The sequence below is a fragment of the Psammomys obesus genome, unplaced genomic scaffold (genome assembly GCF_907164565.1).
Source record: "Psammomys obesus unplaced genomic scaffold, mPsaObe1.curated_primary_1811, whole genome shotgun sequence".
NCBI classification, from domain to species: Eukaryota; Metazoa; Chordata; class Mammalia; order Rodentia; family Muridae; genus Psammomys; species Psammomys obesus.
The window spans coordinates 9,672,815-9,693,121 of NW_026590062.1; the positions used below are offsets into that span (position 1 = coordinate 9,672,815).

The 20,307-nt window shown below is 50.4% G+C and overlaps 1 protein-coding gene across 1 annotated transcript in view; it reads right to left on the reverse strand.

Moving 5' to 3' along the window:
- Rph3a (rabphilin 3A) overlaps nt 1-6,043 on the reverse strand; it is a 70,086-nt gene extending 64,043 nt beyond the window's left edge. The window contains exons 1-2 of the mRNA XM_055606342.1: nt 5,680-6,043; nt 5,462-5,571 (exon numbers count right to left, since the gene is read on the reverse strand). The gene's annotated coding sequence lies outside the window, so the exon portion shown is untranslated. The remainder of the gene's footprint in view (nt 1-5,461; nt 5,572-5,679) is intronic.
- Nucleotides 6,044-20,307: the final 14,264 nt, after the last annotated feature.

The window sequence follows — 20,307 nt, forward strand, 5'->3', positions numbered from 1 at the left end:
CTTGCACAGGCTGCTCTAGGGGTTGATTTGAGCATAGAACGCCTCAGGCAAGCCAGGTTGACTGAGCCCCAGGACCTTACCCACGGTCCCTTTATGCTAACTGTTGTGTGTCTGCAGCAGATAGGTGATGGGTCAGGGGAAGGGGCTGATGGAAAGGGATGGGGGGACAGGAAAGGATGGGGAGAGGTCAAGGTGGGGAAGATGAGCCTTCAAAGAACAGGAAGGATTTTAAAGGGAGGGAAAGGAGATGAGGGTGAATGGCAGGGAGGCAGGCAGGCAGACAGACAGGCAGACAGGCAGAGGCAGACACTCCATACCACCGTGGTACAGGGAAGACAGACAGGTGGAAGGAGGTCGGGGGGATGCTAGACAAGGACAAGGCCAGCCACACAGCTGCTTCCTGCGGCTGGCCTGAATTGCCTTCTAACTAACTTCAGGCCATCTCCGCTCTGTGCAGCCCCCAAACGCCCGCCACCTGCCATCAGCGGCTGGCACAGAAAAGCCACTTATGTAAGGTGCGTACTGCTGAAAGCAGCTTCATTCACAAGTCCCTGCCTGTCACTGTGGAGACGCAGTGAAGGGGAAAAAAGGAAAGAACGGGGCAGCTGGAAGCGCCAGGCGGGAGCTGAGGCGGAAGAGAGTTTCCTCCTTCTGTCTCTCTTCACAATCCAGGCATGGCTTGATGCCATGAGAGGAGCCCTGTTGGTGTTTAATTGTGGGGGGTGGGCACGCCCCAGCTTCCCGAGGCCCAGTCTCTTGCTCCCTGGCTGGTTCACTGAGGCAGAGTTAGCCATGGCTCCAGTGCAATGAGATTTCGGCCTGCATTATGCCATTAAAGCTAATGACAGCAGGACAACGGCTTCAAGGGAACCGTGGTGGTATTGCAGACAGTGGTCTGGTGCCATGTTAGAACCCAGAGTCCCCTCAAGGTTAGCAGATATGGGGAAAGAAAATCAGAAAGCAAACGGTGTGCAGGTGAAGCCTGGTCCAGATTCGAGTCCTGCAGAGCCTCTTGGGTACAGAGGCTGGGCCTCGGGGAGAAGACCCAGTCTCATCCCACACTAGAAGTGTCAGAAGCAGTCTGTATTAGAAGTGTCTATACAAGCAGTCTGTATTCTTAGAAATGCCTTCATTCAGAGCCCTGGGGGCTGTGAAAACACAAGTACCCACACTCAAGCGTTTGGGGATCAAGAAACACCTGATGACAATTTTCTAAGGGACTTTATAAATTGCAGAGTAAACCGACCATCAGCCCAGGATGGCCAGCCTCCCAGGTGCAGCGAGGCAAGTTTATACCCTTCCCACCCTCCCACCCAACCCAGAAGGACACAGCCAGCACCTTTGACCTTTCTCCCAAAGCCTCTGGCTGATGCTAACTCCTCCTCTGCTGCAAAAGCCAAGCCTGCCTCACAGGTAGGAAGACACAGGCCTTCTTACAATAGTGTAAATGACTAACGTATAGACATACTGACTCTCCGCCCACCCCGGAAGCATCCATCGATGCTTGAGGAAAAAGGGCTAAACTTCAGCAGAGAATTTCAGCTCTCCACGCACGTGGTGCTTCGAAGTGTGCGGGAAAGAGTCCCTCTTCTGCACCCTCGCCCAACCCCAAAGTGCACCTTACTCAAGACCTCAAAGGAAATGAGACTTTGTCCCAGTGCTAAGCCTGGTGCTGGGTATACCACAGGTACTCAATAAATGAACCAGCAGCAGTGAGTTTCTGGCAAGGGAAGAGGGATCTGCCTGCTACTGACCTGAAAACAAAATCCCTCAAACCCCATCCATGACTCATCATAATCAACAGACACTAATGGAGCACCTACTGCATACATTGCCTCTGACTAGAGGAACATAGACTAAAGGCAACTCGCAGACTGATCCATCCGTTAGTCAATCAACTAACATCTCCCCTATCAATTGATCGATTCATTCATTCATTCATTCATTCATTCATTCATTCATCCCATTGGTAATGAGTTCCTGCTGTGTTCACCCTAATCTCTTAAACACCCTAGCCCTTAGGGGCCTCACCATGTAGTGCCTCAGGTCCCTGGGCCAGGTGAAGGACTCCTAGGGGGAAGAAAACCGAAAGTGCACACCCTGAGCTTGTAGGGTGGGGTGACTCAGCAAAATCTCCGAGGAACCTGGAGCCATGGGACACTTAGACCTTGTGGCAGCAGATTTTCTCTGACCCTCCCCAGGGCCATCCTGAATGATGTCCCAGGACTCACTTAGATTATCCCAAGCCTGGAGGAAGAAGGTCACTGAGTCCACTTTACAGATGGGGAAACTGAGGCCTCAGAACCCCTCCCCCCAGCAAGCCTGTCTGCTGTGTCCTGGACCTAGGGCTCATTCTAGGCTCCCTCTTGCCTCAGTGTGAGCTGTGCTGCTGTAACTGATGCCAACACCACACAGCCCCTCCCCAACCCACCCCAGACAGGGTCCTTCTTCCTTGTCAGCCCCAGAACTAAGCATCTAGCACGTATTAACTCTTAACTGTCCTTCACAGTGTCACCATCCCTGCGAAGGGTGTGACAGATGAGGTAGATGAAGTCTTGGGAGGTGTAACTGTGCACGTAGAGACCCATCTCCAGGGCCGGCGGTCTAGCCTGGGGTCTTAACTACACTATCATTTGACACCTAACAGAAGACACTGAGGTTCAGAGAGGTTAGGCACCCTCCTGAAGTCACACAGCGCCAGAGCACTGCAGTTCTTAGACGCCTTACAGGCAGGGCAGGCCACAGGAAGGGCTGTGTCTGCAGCACCACCCCCTCCTCCTCTGAGCACATAAGCCTCTCCATCCTGGGTGGCAGCTGAATAATTCAGATGCTTCGGCTCCAGCCCACCACTACTGGGTCCCGGGTTTATTTTTATCGGAGTTCAGCCACAGCTCTTAACAGAAATAAACCCCACTACCTCAGCTCCAGCCTTGTCTGCCTGTAGGACTGCCCAGCCCCCAGGCCCTTGCAGGAAAAAGACAGGACCATATGTTGGCTGGGAGGGTGGGTGGGAGGACTGAGAGAAAACCACTCTGTGAGAGACACAGAAAAGTGAAGGGTTAATAAAGACTCTCCTGTCCTATATATGTCATGTCCTACAAGCCACTCCCGCCCCCACCCCGCACACCCCCACTCCGGCAGCCACCCACCCCTAAACACCTCAGACAGTGGCTGAGTTCACAGAGCATCAGGAGCTGCTGGGACCCCCTCTCCTCCACCCCGGTGAGATAGCAGAAGCCCCGTCTACAAGGATTGTCCATCTCTGTCTCCGAGGCCCAGCTTCCTGACCCCAATACAGTTTTGGAGGGTGATGATGAAGGCATCCAACTCTTCCTCACCCCAAGCTAGGGGTGGGAAGAAGGATGTAGGGAAAAAGGATGTCGAACTCCATGAAGGTGGATCCCAACAGGGCTATGCCATGACTTGCTGTGTGGTTTTAGACACTCCTTCTCTGGGCCCCCGGAAAGATGGGATTAGAGAAAAATAATACTAACTCTCCCTAAAAGTATGGCCACTCCTGCCACAGCAGCAGCAGCAGCAGCAGCTGTAATGAAGACCTGAGGATCTGGAAGAAGCCTTAGTCACCTAGAGCAGCTGACTCATTGCACAGATGGAGAAACTGAGGCCCAGAAGGCAAAGAGAGCCCCAGACCCAAGTGCCCTGATCCAAGTCCAAGAATCTTTCCGGAAGGTTCTCTTTGTTTCTCTCACTGGTGCACCCCAATGCACCACTTAGCTATGACAGGAAGGAGGCAGGCTCCTGGCTCTCGGCCACCCCAAGGGAGGTGAGGAGGCAGAGAGATGGCCGGCAGGGGAGTCCTCATGTCTAGACACCCCAGGCCTGGCCTGGTCCAAGGGGCTGTCCTGTACTGCAGGACTGGAAACTAGAAGTTGACAAGGGAAATGTCCCGCAGTAACTGTGACACTTCCCTGGGGCCCTTGGGGCTCCCTTGATAATCCTCCAAGCCCCGTAGCTGCCACACAGCCCTATAGTTGAAGGTTCACACTCAGTGTATTAGTGAGCCTCAACGGCCCCCTAATCCAGAGTCCATCCACAGTCTATTCCAACCAAAGAATGTGAAAGTCCAGTATTTGAAGTATTACCCATGGGCAAGCCTGCAGCTTCTCAATTGAGCCAAATTTCTACACTTCTATTCATATGTATCTCCCCAGGGAGGCAGATTCCTCAAGGTCACCCAGATCAGAAGCCAGTATTGAGAGGACCCTCTGCATGGCACTAACCACCAGGCTACCTATCCTCTCCTTATGTGTCCTGCCCACATCAGCGATTACCCAGATCTCCTTGGCCCCTCTTGGCTCTGGGGCTGGGTGACCCTATTGACATTTCCGGCTTGCCAGTCCCTGCGGCTAACCTTGTCTTCTTCCTACCTCCTGAGTTCAACTTCCTAAAGAAATTCTCGTGGATAGAGACAGCTCAAGTGGCCTCTGAGTAGATCACAGTGCTAAAAATAAGAACTTCCATTTCCCCCAAAAAGGTAGGAAGTAATTAAAGCAGAAAGCAGTGCAGAATCCTCTCCCATAAATCACAGATTACTGGCAAAAGCATTTTAAAATTGAACACAAGCTTTGGGGTTGAGTGGTGAGGGGACTCTGCTTCCTACTGGCTAACAGGTTGGTATGAGGCTACCCCCAGTGGGATGTCAGAGAAAGAAACTGGTATTCGGGGGGGGGGGATAGCTTGTCCTGGAATTGGAGACCTGGCATTAGAATGTCATGTCCCCCTTCTCAATGGTGAGAAGGGCTCAGTGACAGAGTCACAGCCACACACATACCCCCAGCCTGTCTCTTACAGGTGACACCACCTGTGAAAACAGAGCACCCACAGATCAACGGGCAGCTGACTGCTTGACCATTCATGCCAAGAGAAAAGGTGGCACTTTCCTGGATCCCCGCTCTCCCATCTCAGGACAGCTGAGTTTGCAGAACCCACCACAATTCAATTACTCAGCCGGTCCTGGCGGAGAGCCCAGCCTGAGCCCTATCCTAAACAAATGCTGGCCCAGGATGCCCAGGCAAGGGTTAACCTTCCAGGCTCAGGTGGCACTCTCCAAACCAGGGCCCAGGTGCCCACCCACCAAATCAGAACACCCAGAGGCCCCCTGTGCCTGACTGGCCACAAAGGGTTAACTCATTTGGGAGCTGCCAATCACTTTCTGCAGCTTCTGCTGCAAAGAGGGCAAGCTGGGCAGAAGCCACTCTTGCTCACGTTGCCTGAACAGGCACACGCTGGCCCCCTCCCTGGGCAAGGAACTAAAATCTCATTTGTCTCTGGAGCATCGCTCTACTGATAAAAGCCTGCAGAATGCAGGCAAAGAGCTATGGCCATTTCTCAACAGCCTCACTTTCCCGGCTGCCCTCTCCTCTAGCCCATGCACACACATCTCAGTTAGGGTCTGGAGATCTCCTAGTCCATTTGCACAACCAGAAAGAATGTCACTCACCAGGACAATGGAGGATTGCAGCAGAATGGGTGAGCCAAATTCTTGCCAACTCCCTGCCGGGGGAAGATGTTAAGTCCCAGGGACTTGGCTTGAAAGACCAGCAGATATGCCTGAAAGAAAATTGTGCATTTGACTCTCCCGGTCTTCCCAAAATAAACCAAGGCATCAGCATACACACATGCCCCTAAATCATGCAAAACCAAGACAAAAAGAAATACCCCCGTCAGAGGCGAAAACTAAGTACAGTTGGAGTCTGCAGATGGTGGGCAGTGAGCTGCTCAGACTACTCCACATGGATGGAAGGTTTTGTAAGTCTCTCTCTCTCTCTCTCTTTCTCTCTCTCTCTCTCTCTCTCTCTCTCTCTCTCTCTCTCTCTCTCCCTCTTCTCTTTCCTCTCTCCCTCTCTGGGCAGCGTAGGCAACTCTGGGCTGCGGGCAGTAGACGAATCAATTGCTTCCCTGGTGCCCAATCCGGCTGTCACCACTACTGCAAAAACCCCGTGTGATCCAGAGGGAGGGGCAGCCGCTTCCCAGCGGCGCAGGGGAGCCGAGCCTGCCTCCCACCGCGATGCATTGTGCCGCGTTGCCTGCGGGAGGAGAGGTGGGAGGCCAGGAGGGGAGGCTGGGCGCCCCAGAACGATCGCGATTGGCAGTCAGCACCACGGACAGCACCAGGACGCAAGCGGAGGGGAAGGGCGGCCACCAACCCCAGACCGAAGAGGGGAAGTTATTGGAGCAGAGAACGGGGGAGGCCAGAGTGGAGGCACAGGGACGGTTCTGTCAGACTGCATTCGGGCCACCTCACCGCACACTTACGCTAGGATTGTCAAATGAGCTGAAACTTTGAAGCCCCTCTCCCCTCAACGGCCCCTGGCCTTCACTCTCTTTAAGCGTCTCCCCGTGGCTCCCAAGATCATCCACATTGCTGGTAAAGTCTGCACCTCAGGCTCAAAAGATGGCAGAAAAAAAGAAAGCTGGAAAAGCAGGAGTGCCTGGAGGGGAGGGTGATTTGGTTAAACAACCACATCTGACAGGTTTCAGGGTGCCTGGGCCAGCCCCATGCCACCTTGGGAATGACACTCAATGTTTCTATGTCCCATCTGCAAACTGAAAAGATGACCACCTCGTTTTCCTAGTGACAAGAAGAACGAGGCTAAGACAGCGAGGCTAAGTTAAGAATGTCCACACTAGGGGCTGCTATGACTCCATGATCTATAACCCACCCTACGATTCAAATGTTTTGACGGAGATAAAGGAGTTGACAGCCAACCAGGAAGGCACGTGCCAACCTGAAGCATGTGGTTGGAGTGGGATGGAGCTGGGAATTTTAGGAGTTTCAAAAGCAGACACGATCCTCTGCCAAAGACCCATCTCCCCAAACCAGACTGGCTTTCTGAAGTAAAGTCACTACACACAGGAAATAAATCATCAGGCGGCAGAAGGGGGGGGGTGACATACAACGAGAATGTGTTCCCATGGCCCCAGCATCCCAGCTCCCAAGGGCTCAGCTCCTGCCAACTCTGCCAAAGTGCTCGTGGCGGAGAAAGTACAGGAAAGTGCAAACAAGCCAAGAGCCACTTAGAACCTCCCCCAGCAAAGTGAGAAAGGTCCTCCTCTCCACTGGGGACACATATGTAAAGTTTCCCATCAGTACCCAAGGGGAGTCAAGACACTTGCCACTAAATTCTCCCTCTGAGTCCTAGGATTCAGGCTGTCAGGATTGGAGAGAAACTTTTGGAGCTTGGCTCTATAGATTATCATCATGGCACTGTTGACAGTGGTGGTGGTGATCTGGGTGGGGGTGATGGTGGTGGTTGTGGTGATAATGATTATGGTGTGGACTGTGATAGCCACGGTGATGTCAGCTATGAAGAACCTGTTACATTCCAGATGTCCTTCCAGGCACTCTTCGAACATCGTCTGGGGTTCGTGCTGGCCCCTCTGCAGCTCCTGTCATTCTCATTATATAAACAAGGAAGTTAAGATGGAAGGCATCCATCTCTTGCTTAAGGCTATACCATGAGTGGCAGTCACGGGAATCAAAGCCAAGGTTGTGATTCCAAAGCGTGCCCACTGGGATGTCTGTCCTGCAGGACCACTCAATGGCATCTTTTCATTCGGGGGCATGACCTCACTGAGCACTCTCTTAGATTAGGCTCTGGCATAAATTCACTCCGATCACTTCACAGACAGAGAAACTCAGGACCCAGAGGGTTGGACAATCTTTCTAGTCAAAGCCCTGGGAGCAGAATGGAGGACAGAACTGAGAACATTTGGATGCCAGAGCCTGTATCCTCTAACCTACACAAGCCCATCCGTAGTAAGCCCTCAACAAACATTTGAACAAACTCTCAAGAAACTCAGAGAATGAAAAAAGTCACACTGGGTGCTAATGGTAAAGCAGAACCCATGTATCTCCCAGGAGCCTGGGTCCCTGGGTCCTGGGGAGTTCCTACCCCACTATGGCTTTGATGGCCATGAGAACCATGCATTCTTTGAGGACTCAGATTCAGCTCTTTTCAGGAGGAAACAGAACCACCAAAATGCCAAGACACCTACTGTGTGTCCAGTCCAACCACAGCTACTGTCTTGTATCTTCATAATGACATGGGGTTGATTAAGCTGTCCAGCTTCAGATGAGAAACCCAGTGGGGGAGAGCAGCGCCCCCAAAGTTACACAGCCAGGGAGCAGCTGACCAGAGAGGAAATCTGTCTGCTTGCAACAACTGTGTCTTTATCATCCTTTTCTCCAATCAGGTCCTCTAAACCTCCCAGGCAAGTGTAAAGAAGCCCTGCACTGATAGCCCTCTGCACACATATCCCGAAAAACCTGCTTTTGGTTGGATGCTTCTAGCTGTTTTTGCATGCTGGGCTCCTGTCCAAGTCTCCACTGAAACAGGGTTCTGTCACAGAATTAATAAAGTCATATGCTTAAACCTCAGCTCAGCACCCTCTCGGTTGCCTGCCCTCTAGGAACCCTCATCTTCTTCTCAGGGGGACTCACCCACCTTCCCAGCTCCCTCCTCAGTCTCCAACTCCCTCCTCTGCCCCAAGTGCTCACAGAAGCCATTCAGAGCCAAGCAGCTGCTATGAGCTCTGACAGCTACTGCAGTGGGGACTGGCCTTTTGAAACCAGACTCCTCGAGGCTGCTCCTTGAGGCTTCATTCAAGCCAGAGCTTGCAAAGAGCATCCCAAGGGGCTGGGTACAGCAACCAGCTGCCTTGTTCTGCCCTTGTTCTGCTGAACAGCCAGTTAGGATGCTCAGCCACCTCCAGCAAGATGGACCATGATGGCTACAAGTGAGCTCACTAGCTTTCCAGGTTCTTCTCAAGCTTGGTATTACGTGTGTGTGTGTGTGTGTGTGTGTGTGTGTCTGCTCATGCACACACATGTGTTTTCTAGTGTCAGTTCTGCTGCAGTGATTAAACACTCCGACCAAAATCAATTTGAGGTGGGGGAGAGGCTAAAAAGACAGTTCAGCACTCAAGCGGCACACAGACAGACGTGCAGGCACTTAACATGTATGCATAAAAATAAATTCATTTAAAAAAAAAAAAAAAGAAAGCAACTTAGGGGAAGAAATGGGCTAATTTCAGCTTACAGTCAGTCCAGCACTGAGGGAAGGCAGAGCAGGAACTCAAGCAAGCGCTTGAAGCGGAGACCCTGGAGAGTACCGTGTGCTTGCTCACCAGCAGGCTCCACTCAGCTAGTTTCCTTACACAACCCGGCCCACCTGCCTAGAGAATGGTGCCGCCCACAGTGGGCTGGTCTCTCCTGCATCAATTACCAATCAAGAAAATGCCCCACAGATTTGCTCACAGGCCAGCCTGAAAAGGACGATTACTCAATCAAAAGTTTTTCCAGGGGATCCCAGGTTCGAACCTGTCAGTGAATGCGCGCTGTATATGTACATGTATGTTTAGGCTCCTCCACACCAGAGGCCAAAGGACAATGGTGGGTGCCCTGCTCCATTGCTCTCTCCCATACTCTGTTGGGGCCGGTCTCTCACCGACCCTGGAGCTACAATCGGAGCCTCCCTCCACGTGCTGTTGATACCGGCTTTTTACGTGGATGCCGGGACTCCAAACTGGGGTCCTCCTGTTTGTACAGCAGGTGATTTTTAACCCACTGAGCCATCTCCCCAGCCCTCCTCACCCTCAAGAAGCTGGGAGGGCAAGAAAGACACACTTTTCTGGCAGAATGAAACCAGTGGGTGTCGTCACTGAATGATGCCTGACCCAGGACTGCAAGCACTCACATCTGGGGCACTTTAAAGCACCAAGCATGTGATCAATTTTCAGAGCCAACCACCAGCATCCAATACAGTTCGAGTGCTGGGGGCCTGAACTGGCCTGGGAGTTAAGACAGGGTGCCCTCCTGGTCAAAGGACAATGCCCCGATCACATCACACTGTTCTGAGGATACAGCCTGGGTGCTGTAGCCTGGGGAAGTACAAGTTCGAGGCCCTACCCTGGAAAGGCCTCCCTCCCACAGGGCTGTCTTCACTGCCCTCTCCACCTCCCCACTCCACAGAGACACTTTCAGCAGGGCAAGGAGGGAAGGAAGCGTCAGCCACAGGCTTCTCATGGAAGAGCAGAGACAGAACAAGAAAGAGAAACACAGGAGGATGAGAAGGCAAGCATCGAGGGCCAAGAGAGAGAGAAGAGAAGGTGGGTTGCATGCAGGCATCAGCTTGCACGGCCAGACAGATTCTTCTCACAGAAACGGGGTCTCATCCTCCTCAGGGAACAGCCAGGTAAACACAGAAGCGCCGCAGCCAGGCTCACAGAGGCAGATGAGCCTCTCTATTACTTACGAATCAGCCAGTTTGGTGTTATCAGGCAAGGCGCCGAGCCCTGCTGGGGACTTGGATTTGACAAGTTGGATTCTTGGCTCATCTCCCTGCTGGTGGTGTGACCTTGGCCTCATGGCTGACATACTCCAAGCCTCAGTTTCTCACCGAGGAAGTGGGGTAGGCCACCACCCCTGCTTGCTGGGGTGTCCCGCTGAGCCAATCGCTGTAGTGGGGGGGTCTTGGTTACCAAATAGCAAACAACAGCTGTCTTTATTAAGCACCTACTGTGTGGTACTTTTATCCTCAAGGACTGTAGTTAAACAGCCGGTGGCAGCCAAATCAGTGGCAGGTAAGACAGGTGTCTATTGCACGAAGTATAAGAATAGCCAAATAGTCAGAGGGCCAAGTTTCAGAGCTGCCAAGTCCCACCAAAGAGTCCTGTGTGACCTTAGGAAAGTCACTAACCCTCTCTGGGCTATACTCCTGGTCTGTAGACTGAATAACGGCTCCCTGTGGCACAGTCACACCCCAGCTCATGTGTTCCTCTTATCTCCAGAACCCAGCACAGTCGCTCGCCTTGTATTCAACCCCCAAGGTATGCTAGGTTTGTCTTACTGCTCGGCTCCCACTTATTTACTGAACCCCCCTTAAGCCTGTGAGGCCAGAAGGACGATCTACCACAGGAGGATGAAGAAGGTCACTGCGGTTCTCTCCTGCCTCTTTCTGGCTTGTAACCAGTTAGGGCCACTAGAGGCTGCACCTCACTGAGCCCCTCAGCAGAGCCCATGCTCTTGCATGGTCCCTCCCTGAGCCTTTCACTAACTCAGCTTAACCCAGGGCCCAAGACAAACCTACTGTCTGCTTCGTGTTGAAGAGAGAATCATTCGTAAAACTCTGCTGCAGGGATTTTCCGTGTTTCCTGAAAACTCATGAGGGAGCCATCTGGGGGCTCAGATACCCCCAGATGTCACCAGAATTGGGATCAGTCAGGGGTACAGGGAGGCCGCTTGCAGGAGCCCCAAGTCTTTAAGATGCTGCTACCTTGGGCCAATGCTACTCTGGGCTGAGATGCCAAGGCAGGCAGAGAGGCAGCAGAGGGTCTGGGTCACTTGTGCGGAGAGAGACTAGAAATGGGTTGGGATGAATGAACAAGCAGAAAGCAAGGAGAGCACAGAGGGCTGAGATGAGCTCAGCTGTCCCCACGCCCACCGAGGCATGGAGGATGGATGGGCTGACATTTGCTGGAAAATTCCAATTTCTCCCCCAGCTTTGAAAAAAAAAAAAAGGATTGTTTATTTTATTTTATGTGGATGGGTGTTCTGCCTGCATGAATGCTTGTGCACATGTGTGTGCCCGCTTCCTACAGAGGTCAGAAGAGGGTTGGATCCCTGGAACTGGTGGAACTGGAGTTAAGGGGCAGGGGAAATGAGCCACCATGCGGGTGAAGGGAAGTAGAGCCCAATCCTCTGGAAGAGCAGCCGGTGCTCTTAACTGCTCAGCCATCTCTCCGGCCCTTCTCCCTTGGCTTTATTGTCTCTGCGTGGTTTTTATTTTATTATTACAGTTATTTAGAGAGAGAGAGAGAGTATGTGTGTGTGTGCCTGTGTATGCCTGTGTAGAAACCAGAGACCAACTTTCTATCTTCCTCAGCCAGTATCTCTCACTGCAGATGCAGCCATTTCAGCAAGGCCTGCTGAAAGTCCCCAGGAACCTCTGCTTCTGCCCCCCTGGCACTGGGGGAAGACACATTCCACCGGCATGCCGAGCTTTTACACAGGTCCTGGGGATCTGAACTCAGGTCCTCGGGCTTGTGCAGCAAGCACCTTATCCACTGAGCCATCTCCCCAGCCTGTTATCTTAGTGCAGAAACCACTTATATAGACGACGGAGGCTCAGCTTCTCTGAGCAGCAGGCCTGAGAAGAAATCCAAGAGTCCCCAGATCACAGGGCAGTGTGAGCGAGCCCACAAAGCGCCGCCGTGGGAGGCTTACTTCTGCCGATGTTGAATAAGGTTACATCCTCAGAGACTAGGGAAGCAGGGCAGGGAGTAGGGAAGCCACGTGCTCAGCCCCTCCCTGCCAGTAGCACTTGCCCCTCCCCACCCCAGCATTCCCTGCACATCTGGGAGCACCGCCCCTCCCAGGAGCTCTCTCAACACCTCGATTATGTAATCTCAGCGCAACAGATAAGCAGCAAGCTTGGGAAAGGCAGAGACAAGCTGAACTTGTACCAAGATCCCCACTTGGCCAAGCAAGGTGGGAGGGGGGGGGGGGGGGGGGGAGCAGCACAGCAGAGAGGCCTGGCAGGCAGATGCGCTGACCTGAGGGTGGCAAGGCCAAGGGCAGTGGAGGACTGTAGTTAGAACCCTGACAGCTACATATACCTGCACATAACCCTTAGGGCCTTCCCAGGAACATAACCTTCCCAGAAAATAAGCGGCTGAGACAGGTCCTCACACCACCAGTAACAACGGCAAACTGGAACCGGCCGAACGTCGAATAGCGGATCATCTTACTCCTCTGTGGGGAGGTCATGCAGTGCTGCGCACCCCGGCCCTTCCCTAGCCCCAAAGACAGTTTAATCTCCACTTTGCAAAGACAGTTTCAGAACAGCTTTCTGTTTTGACTTTGCTTAATAAACTCCCCATGTAGGCCAGGCCACTCCCTCAGTGGCCTGGCCATTGAGCCCCAAGGATCCTTCCGTCTCTACCTCGCAAGCGATGCGATTGTGAGCCCGTGTGTCCACTACTGACTTTTATGTAGGAACTGGGGAGCAAACTCAGGGCCCCACGCTTGTGTGCTAGGCGCCTTACCCACTGAGCCACCTCCCCAGCCCACAACAGTTAGTTTTGATTGTCAGCTTGATTGGGGTGAGGGGCATCATTCCATGCCTGTGTCCTGGCTTCAGGTGGAGGCTTCTTGGAGTCACTGTCCCACTCTGTCCTTGTCTCCATTGTCCCATGGCCTCCTCCCCTCTGTCCTGGGAATATCTCTCTTCTTCATGTAAGGGCATTAATCATTCTGGGGTAAGGGTCCACCCCAATCTAGGATGACCTCATCTCAGCCCATGGAATTATGTCCACAGAGACTCTAAATAAAGGTCACACTCAGTGTGGGAAAATCACAGACTCTTGCCACAGCTTCCCCATCCCACAAATGCTGAGCTATATACACCACTCTGGATCCACGAGGCACTTTTCAGATCATTATCTACAGTAGCCATATGAAAGCACCTCCCAGATGCCCAGCATAGGAAGCCTTGTGGACACGGGGCTCCAGCTGCCCAGCTCTCAAACCCATCGGTGCGAATGAGGCCATGCCTCTGTAGGCAGCTTCTGGCTGATGGCTGCCTGCAGCAGGGACACTAAAGCGGGCCTCTTCCTGAGGGTGTGGGGAAGACTCTAACAGGGATGGGGCCTCCTCCTGCATTCCTGAACCATCTTAACTAAGGGCTTCCAACATCCTCCCGTGCAGCCATCTTTCCCTCTCCCCTCTGCCTGCCTCCCGGTAGGTTATCCCACAGGTCTTCCTCTAGTCGGATGCTGGCACCCTGGCTCTTGTCTGTAACACCTTCCAGGAGGACCCAGGCCAGCACCTTGTCTCTGAGGCCACCTTTGCCTGCTAAGTGACCACCCAGTACTTGGAGACCTTGTCCTTCCAGCAGATGGCACCTCCCTCAAAGCCAGTCCTGGAAGGTTTTGGAGGTTTTCTCTCTGGTCCAAGCATCAGATCCAGAACCCAACCCACTCATGTACTTCACCCCATGGATATGGAAAAGGGGTCAAGAAAGCCTCAGCAAGCTAATGGGATTCTGATCTAAAATCTCTGTTGCTTTCTTGGGGAAAGAGGTTATGTCATGGGTTAGGGGTGGAGCTCAGGAGTAGAACATTTGCCTAGCAGCCTTGTAGCCCTGGCTTCCACACTCAGTATTAGGGTGGGGTGGGGATTAGCCAGCCATGGCGGAACATGCCTGTAATCCCAACAGTGGGAAGGCTGAGACAGGATGAAAGTTCAAGGCATTCCTGGGGTACATTACATAATGAGTGCAAAGCCACCTCGGCCTACACAGAACATAGGACGCATAGCATGATCCTGTCTTGAAAAACAAAGAGAGGAGAAGGAGAAATGAGGAAGATAGAGAGGCCCATCTTTTTTTTGTTTTCTGTTTTTGAGATGGTCTCATGACATAGCCCAGGCTGGCCTTGAACTCACGGAGAGCTGGCTGCCTCTGCCTGAGCTCTGGAATTAAAAAAAGGATACCACCATGTGTATCAAGAGCCTTATCTTTATTGCAGCCACTAAGTGACTAGAATGTAAGCCTGCGATAGCTGAAGGCTTTGTATCCTGTGGCCTGAGACTGATATCTCTGCAAAAGGGCAATAAAGAGAAACTGAGTCCTGATGCTAATGTTTGAGCACCTGGAGCCAGCCATGCCTGAAGCTCCTGTGCTTTTCCATAATACAATTTAAGATTTATTTATTTCATTACACACACACACACACACACACACACACACACACACACACACACAATGTTCTGCCTGCATGTACACCTGAATGCCAGAAGAGGGCACTAGATCTCATTATAGATGGTTATGAGCCACCATGTGGTTGCTGGGAATTGAACTCAGGATCTCTGGAAGAGCAAGCAGTGCTCTTAAACTCTAAGCCGTCTCTCCAGACCCCAATTCTTTTTTTTAAGATTTACTTACTTATTTATTTTGTATATGAGTGCTCTATCTACATGTATACCTGCAGGCCAGAAGAGGGCACCAGATCTCATTATAGATGGTTGTGAGCCACCATGTGGTTGCTGGGAGTTGAACTCAGGACCTCTGGAAGAGCAACCAATTCTCTTAACCTCTGAGCCATCTCTCCAGCCCCACAAATCAATTCTTATTCTCATTCCCCTTCCTCCTCTTCCTCCTCCTCCATTGGTTTCGTCTCTTTTAGTCAGGCATTCTAAGCTTTTTAAAAACTCAAAGACCCTGGCACCACATCTTTCTGATGACAGCCAGAAGCTGAGACTGTGGCTTCAGGAGAGAAATGACAAAGGCAGACAAACATCAAGGGTGGGAAAGATGGACTCATTTGATGCTGCACGCGATCTGCTTACACGGCTTCAGCATGACAGAGAGAAGGGAAGAAGACGAGCAGCTTCCACGGGAGCCTGTTGGCTTTTTAAAGCCAGCCTCTCCCAAATTAGGGCTTCCAAATATAATCGCTTCCTCTCAACTGCTCCCAGTACCTAGACAGCGACTTCTAAAAATAAGAGGGACGGGAATCTGTCTGTTTTCTGATGACTCAGTAACACATTTGCTCTCTGGCATTTCTGGAGAGAGGGGGTTTCCTCCTTCTTAAAATGACAGGAGCTGCGGGGCGGGGGGGGGGGTGGATGGTGATTGTCTATTGATACGTTTGTTGGGCTCTTCTCCCTGAGTGTGGGCTCTCTGGGGGAATGCTGGTGCCTCCATATGGAAGGGAAACTGACGTCACACCTATCAAATCAGTTACATTTTAGGTTCATTCTGTGTGGGGGACCCGTGTGATGTGGACCTGGGAATAAACAAAGGCCAGCACAGCCAAGCCTGGATAAGCTCCCCCGCCTTCGGCATTAGGAGAGTTCGTGAAGAACTCCAATAAGGTCTCCTAAGCAGGGGCAGGGACATTCTGCCAACTTGTAGCCTGTTCCAGACTCAATCTCTCTCCTTTGGAAATAAAAATAAATAAGACATTCATGGTCTACAATGAGCAGGAGGAAAGCAAGGGTTCCCGGGGAATCCCTCGCCCTCTCTAGGCGAGCTGGGTCTGCTGAATGCCAGGGCCTTTGTGCCCCTGTTTCAGATATGTCTCTGTCCCTGGCACAGCTTTGGTAGCTGAGGAAAAAGGCACCTAAATGTTCTTTAAATAGATTGCCGCCCTCGCTGTCTGGACAGCTAATGGCTAACGGACGCTGATGTACAGGGACAGCAAGAAAGCTTCACTGACTGCCTTGCTCCTCTGTGAGCCGGGAGTGCAGACAGCAGTAAAGCCAACGTTGGGGGCCGGAACCCTCAACCCCAGATCCCAGGGAGTAGGCAATGGTCGCATCTTCTGAGAGATTCCTGCAGATCTGGCTCCAAGCCACTGCTCTGTGCACACTATGTCGCCTCATCGAAGAGGCTTAAGGACTACAGGCGCATGATAGGTCGGACACAAAAATAAAAAAAAACAATGCTTTCTTTCCCTGTGCGTGCTCCTTGCCATGTGACTGTGCAGATGTGCCCGTGAAGGCACAGTCAGTGCCTTTCCAGCCCTTGCATCCAGTTCAGCCTGTGCCTTGCTCCAGCCAGTAAATGCTCCTAGACTGTTCAAGGCCTCACAGCATCTAAAAACTGTCCTCTCTGTCTTTGATCCTGGCCTCTCCCATGGTCTAGCCTGGTCTGCCAGGAGACAAGCCAAGGCCATCTCATACCAACCCAGTGCCTGGAGTCACGGCAGACCCAGCAAGATTAGCCAAGCCCTAATGCTCAACCTTCCTAATGCTGCCGCTCCTTAATACCGTTCGTCTTGATGTGGTGAGTGCCAACCATAAAATTCTTTCATTGATACTTCATAACTGTAATTTTGCTACTGTTATGTATCGTAACGTAAATATCAGATATGCAGGATATCTGGTGTGTGACACCTGTGAAAGGATTGTTCCACTCCCGAAGGGGTTGTAGCCCACAGGCTGACAATTTCTGCTCTATGCAGATCAGCACAGATGGCCATAGATTATGGAGAAATACCATGTGCATATCTGAGGAGACACTGGGATTCTGTGGGTGATTCTCACAGAGCACTGTTAAAGCAGCTGGTAACAGATACAGTGAGGAAGTAACTTGCTAATTAGCCCATTCCACATCAGCTATGCAATGAGAGCTAATTAAACCATGTTTGTCTGACAGCACGGTGGATTTGATCAATAAGCTATACCCGAATATACCTTTGTACCTTAAGCCACTTTCTTCCTATTTTTAAAACCCTCCAGGGGCTGTCAAGATGGCTCATCTGATAAAAGGGGCTGACACTGAGCTTGACAGCCTGAATTTGATCATGGGGATCCACATGTTCTCTAAATAGACTGGAGTCCTTTAAACAGTCAGGACATAACTGGCTCCCACAGGCTGTCCTCTGACCTCCGCTGGCATTATAACACACATGTGCACACCTAGTAAATACAATAAATGTAATACACTTTTTAAAAGACCACCCAGTACCTGATTCAATGAACACATTTCCTTCATTTTCTTTCCCACCCTTCATTCTTAATCTGTTAAACTCAGTTTCTGCTATATTATAGGATTCCCTCAGGAAAGAGAGAAGTGTTAAATGATGAGAAAAGATGTTTAACACAAGCATAATCCTGCACAAGCAAACAAGCCTGTTTTTATGTTATATATGCCTAGATGCTAATGAATGATTAATGTGTTAAACATCCACCATACACAAGTAAAAAATAATTAAAGTAAAAACTAAGAAAATGATTCAGCTAAATTCCCCACCACCACATCCCAGCTTTGATCCCTATGTTTTAGCTGATGAGTTTAAGCCATTTATATTTATTGTCACTGTGATTCCATTTAATTTCTTTCTGCCATCATATTTTGGATTTTTCTCTGGTCTGCTTTGTCCATGATCCCATCTTCATTCCCCCCCCCCGCCTTTTACATCTTTCACCATGAACTTGGAAATTGCACTTTAAATTTTTCTTTTGTGGTTATTTCCCATTTTTTAGCTCATGTGTCATAATCTAAAATGAATCAATTTCTCTTACCCCATCTGAAGGAATATAAATGTGTCTTCTATCCCTGCTTCTCTAGACCCCACAGAGCATCTAGTCCTTTGTCCTCAGGGCCTAACACAGTGTCTGGCACTTACTGGATTTAAAACTATTAGCTTATTATTATTATACTTTAAATACACCCTCCTTTTGGCAGAAAGGTCTCCCTACATGGGAGACCTAGGCTGGCCTAGGGCTTGGAGTCTTCTTGTCTCAGCCTCCCAAGTACTGGCATTGTAGGTGTGCACCACCATTCTTTGTTCTTAGTGAACAATGTATTTTTTTTCAACTGTTTTCAGCCTCATCAAAACAAACCTTGCAAGCTAAACAGTTGAGATACTATAGCCAGGACATGAGGCTGAGAAGCTCACTCTCTTCAGAGCGCCATAAACCAGAGGGAAATTCCCAAGGCTCAGTCCAGTCCTCTGAATTCACTACTCAGTACTCTCGGCCATTTATAGGACACTGGCAGCGGGATACAGTTTAATGATCTCATTCAGTAAGTGTTACAATTGGCATCCAGCTGGCCTAACCTCCCATATGCCAGTGACAGTCTTAGAATCGCCCACTGACGGGGGAGAAAAAGTGCTTAACCCAACCCTTTCGCTCTCATCAAAAGCTAGGAAGGTGGCTCAATGATAAAGGTTTGCTGAGTCGGAGAACTGTAATTCAGATCCCCAGAGACCACGTAAATGCCAGGCATGTGTGGCAGCTTACCTATTAGCCCAGCCTCAGAAGATGAACACAGGGATCCTCAGGGCAAGCTGGCCAGTAAGGACAGCCATATTGGCAAACTCTGGATTTGGTTGAATAAGGTAAAAAAAAAAAAAAAAAAGTGATCAAAGATGATTTCTGACATGGACCTCAGGTCTCTACATGCACGGACACACACATGTAAGACAGACACGTGAAAGTGGAGAGGGTAAGGGAACTAATCCTAAATATTCACTTTTTGATCTAGGGAGTTATCCATCTCTCATCTTTTTCTTTCACAATGTGGCCTGTTCCCTCGTCAGAGCGTGCCCAATCCCTCTTGGCATCCTTCCTTGTTTGATTTTCCCTTCCCAACAGCCTCTGCCTGTTCCACCCCCTCTCTCAGTGGTATGCATGTGTGGTGGGTAGGGTGGGAGTCAGAGAGTGTGTGACTCTATCCTCTCACCAGGACATGCAGGAATCGATTGACCAGCTTAACTCCATTTTAAGATTAAAAGCCATTTAGTTGCAAGATGAAAACAAAGTTCATTCCTGTTTTCTGTAAAACTTGGATTTGACAGTGTCTTGACACATTTTATGAAATTTGACGTGTTCTGTACCCTATATTCTGACCTCTACCCTGATAAGATATTCTGCCAAATGATTTTTAAATGTTCAGCCAAGTTCCTATGTAACCAGAATTCCTCTGGAAATCCCCCAACCCTTGGAACCCTCCTAACCTTACAGTTTAGGGGCTAACATAAACCCCATCTTCTCCTGCGTTCAACACTATTTTCTCAAACCCTACCTTGGGAGATAACTTGTCTGACAGAAAATAAAGCTTGCTGAATTTTACCCAAGAATTTGGGTAATGAATGGTCTTTACTCTCATCCAGTGGGATTAACAGGAAGAGACTGTAAAACAGCCAGTACATTGTTTTAGAAAATGCACCCTACTTTCTTTAAAAAGTGTTAATCTTTCTCTCCAAAGCATTAAGACATTGAAAAGTAGGGAGGGAAAAAAAAAAACAAACAAACACATTTTCTCTCTCCTTTTATTCCATCAGCCTGTAAATGAGGATGATTTTTTTTTTTTTTTTTTTTTTTTTTTTTTTTTTTTTTTTTTTTTTGGTAAGGGGTGAAAAAGGGACAGGACTGAAAGTGAGAGAAAATACACAAACTCAGTTTGGACCAGAAATCTCAAGTTCAGCGCTGGGTTAAGACCTCACAGTGGGCAAGAGAAGGCGGTGTTTGTTTTTTGTAGCAGAGAGCTGAGGCCATTGTCATTACACTTTACTTCCTTTTCTGTCTCAAAATGCCATCTCCAATGGTATGTCTTAGGAGTTTTCTCCTGTTTCAGCTGCTGCACAAGCCTAGGAGGAAAAGCCCCATGAGCAGGGGCCAAGCCCCCAGCATACGAGCCTGTGGGATATTCGCTGGCTAAACCACAGCAATCCTGGGCAGACCCACTATGTTGTCACACAGCTCTGCATAGTGGGTGCTGTTACTGAAGACAAAAAATGATCTGATGTCTACAGAGGTGGCAAAGCGTGGGG